The sequence below is a fragment of the Otolemur garnettii genome, unplaced genomic scaffold, assembly GCF_000181295.1.
Source record: "Otolemur garnettii isolate 467f Iridium unplaced genomic scaffold, OtoGar3 scaffold00004, whole genome shotgun sequence".
NCBI lineage: Eukaryota > Metazoa > Chordata > Mammalia > Primates > Galagidae > Otolemur > Otolemur garnettii.
Window position 1 is genome coordinate 31,934,223 of NW_003852399.1, and position 3,516 is coordinate 31,937,738.

Sequence of the window (3,516 nt, forward strand, 5' to 3'; positions counted from 1 at the left end):
TAGGTGCCCAAATTAGGACCAGAATTTACATCCCCTGAATTCAAGTCCCATGTGGTTTTTAGTGGACTTGTTAACATCTGGATTTAGAGAGACAACCATCTCTCCTAGGTATTAAAGATTGGTCCTTCTGAAAGGCAAAGTTTGACCCATTGGGCCCTCAAATTCTCCGAGTCCTAGGGACAATTCCTTTCTTTACTGGTTTCTGACACCAGCCAGACTTCCATTGTTTGAGGGTTGTTTACAAAGTCAAGAATTATTCCTTAAACAATCTCTTCTTTAAAAATCTCTGAATAATTGATAGCAAGAGACTACTGCCGGATTTCCTTTGGGGAAAGAACAAAAATCCTAGGGCTTTGCTTCGACTTGCCTGCCCGAAAGCCTCAGGGAATGCCAGAAGAATGTTGCCAAGACCTGGGACCAAAATCAAAGTAATAAAATCTTCCTAAGGAACAAAAACTTTTCATAAGGGACTAATTGTTGGGAAATCCTTGGGTATTTTGCAAGTCTTAGTGGCTGATTCATATTAGCTGGAGCTATTTTCCTTAACTGTATTCCTTTAAACATTTTGACTAGTTTTATTTAGGCTCCCCCCGCCTTGCTTTTTTTCTCTACAGTAGCTATAGCTGATTTCATTCACTAAGATTTTACTGAAAGTCTGTTGAATACATGGGTCATTGTGAAAGTTTTGAGATATACAAAAATCAAAAAATATAAAATCGAAGCCCTCTCAGTAACACCGATATTCTGAGCGAGTTGAAACCTGCGTGGGTGAATCAGAATGGATGCTATCACCTGTGTTTCTTAGAAGTAAAATAATAGACCATAACACAGTCTATCTCAAAATTTTAGTAATGACCCACATACAGGGCCCTTTGTGGAGACATGAAATACACAGAAGTCATGGCCTCACCCTGAACATAATGAGGACAATAGTACGTAAGTTACAATTTTCCAGGTGATGTGCTAAGAATTTTACATGCTTTATTTATTTATTTACGTGCATTATTTAATTTCCTTGCGACAATGACTCCAGGAAGTAGTATGCTTACTATTTTCATTTTACAAATGGAAAACCGGATGTGGAGTTTCAATAACTTGCCTCCGTCACAGCCAGGATTTAAACCCACATTTCTCTGGCCTCACAGGCTGAGGCCGTAGCTGCTGTTTTCCCCTCTAATGATCCAGTTGGTGATTTATACAATGAAACCTGTAGCTGCAAAATGTTTAGAACACAAACACACCATGCAATAAAATGTTAAAAATAGGTTAATACTTAGATGTAAAACAATTTAAAAAAGATAATTTTTTATAACGATACATAGATACAGGCACAGAAGCTTTTCATTTTCATTTTTGTATTATTAGTCTTTTAAGTGTTGGGGCACGTGTGTAGATGAGTAGAGTAATAAGATGAAAAATGAAAGCCTTCCATTTATATCATGTATTTATTGTATTATTTGAGAATCTTCAATTCTCCTATGAAGGAAACAAACACTAGATAAAACTTGGAAGAAAGCTTAGGTACAGATAGTGTGTGACCAAGTAGCTTGTGAGACGTAGGAAGATGTGTTCGATTGATAGTAAGTTAGTAACCCATGAGACATACTACATGTTAAAAAGATCAGCGCAAACATGAGTGACATCTGCTGGGAACACACAGTGGGTGAGATCTAGTGGTGGCCAGGCCTCTTTGTGCCCCTACCCATCTTTCCCTTTGAATAAATATGCTGGGTCCCCTTGCTCACCCTCAGCTCTGGCCCTCCAACCATTAATGAAGAAGGCACACACTGCAAACAGGACACAGACACTCGTTTGTCTGCTGCTGCTGGTGTCTCACTAGGTCATAGGCACCCCAAGTCCACTGGGTCTGAGCCAGCACAGCCAGAGGAATTGCCTAGGACTGCAGTCTTTATTGCCCGACTGCCTTACAAATTTAGTCCAGGTCCCAGCTCTCTCTGTTGCTGGTGGGGTTGGCAGGAACTCAGGTTTCACGGTGGAGGATTTTCCTCTGGCCAGCTTGATCTAAATGCTCCCTCTGGGTACCAGCAGAATTCTGTCCCTGCTGTGTTCCCCTGTGACAAGGCAGTCTGGAGTTTAAATATAAAGTCCCACAATCACTTCACTCTCCTCCTCTGGGCACACAGATCCTCTTTCCACTCCCACTACTGGAGGTGGAGGCTGGGTGGTGTAGGCAAGGCAAGACTGGCTTTTCTGCTCTCTGCAGTGCCATAATGTCAAAACCAGGTAGTATGATCACTCCTCTGATTTTTGGTTCTTCTGAAGTTGCTTTTTTGTATGGAAAGTTGTTCTAATAGGCGTCCGTGCAGAGGGACTATCAATAGAAGTTTCTATTTGGCTGTTTTTCCCCACCCCATATATCTTAAATACATATTGTATAATTCTGTTTATATGAAATGTCCAGAACAGGCAATTCAATAGAGACAGGAGGTAGATTCGTGGTTGCCTAAGGCTGGGGGTGTGGATGATGATATCCAGAGGGTAAATGGGGTTTCCTTTTGTGATAATGAAAATGTTGTAAAATTGACTTATTACTACAGTCAATTTTACATTTTCATTATCTCTAAAACCCATTGAGTTGTACATATTAAATGAATGAATTGTATGGGATGTGAATTTTATCTTAAAGCTAATACCACCACCACCACAAAAACAAAACAAAACAAAAAAAAGAAAGAAAGGAAAAGATGAGGAAGAAAGGAACCTATTGTCTTACTGTCTTGTGACAAAGATAGAGCCGGAGTTGATCGTGGCTCTGGACTCAGATGTCCATTTACAAGATGGAGGAGATGAACTGCTGAGTTGAGCCCTGGGCATGCGCAGCAAAGTCCAGACTTTGTTCTGCAGCAGATAAAGCCAAGGACAAGCAAGATATGGGGGCGGGGGCGGCGGGGACTTGTAAATATAAAGAAGGCTTAAAAGACATCAAATTAAAAAATCAAGATTAAGGGCTTGTTTCGGCAGCACATATGCTAAAATTGGAATGATACAGAGAAGATTAGCATGGCCCTGCACAAGAATGACACGTAAATATATATATATATGTGTATATATATATATATATATTTTTTTTTTTTTTTTTTTGAGACAGAGCCTCAAGCTGTCCCCCTGGGTAGAGTGCTGTTGCATCACAGCTCACAGCAACCTCCAACTCCTGGGCTCAAGCGAGTCTCCTGCCTCAGCCTCCCAAGTAGCTGGGACCACAGGCACCCACCACAACGCCTGGCCATTTTTTAGTTGCAGCCGTCATTGTTGTTTGGTGGGCTGGGCTGGATTCGAACCCACCACCTTAGGTGTATGTGGCTGGCGCCTTAGCCACTTGAGCCATAGGCGCCAAGCCGACACATAAATATTTTTTTAAAAACTTCAGGATTGAACTGTACTGGCTAGGGATGCACACTTGGGTGATAAAGTGGTAATGTAGCCAAAGAGATGATTAGTATAAAAGCTAGGAGAGTTGAGACTAGGGGAGTGAAACAGAGGGGATTTTGGGGTGAG

At 41.3% G+C, this 3,516-nt stretch overlaps 1 non-coding gene across 1 annotated transcript; it reads left to right on the forward strand.

Annotated features, from left to right (window-relative positions):
- The first annotated feature begins 2,966 nt into the window (after positions 1-2,966).
- Positions 2,967-3,072, forward strand: LOC111728030. Its single transcript, XR_002775447.1, has one exon. It is a non-coding gene; the product is annotated as a U6 spliceosomal RNA (small nuclear RNA).
- The last annotated feature ends 444 nt before the right edge of the window (positions 3,073-3,516 follow it).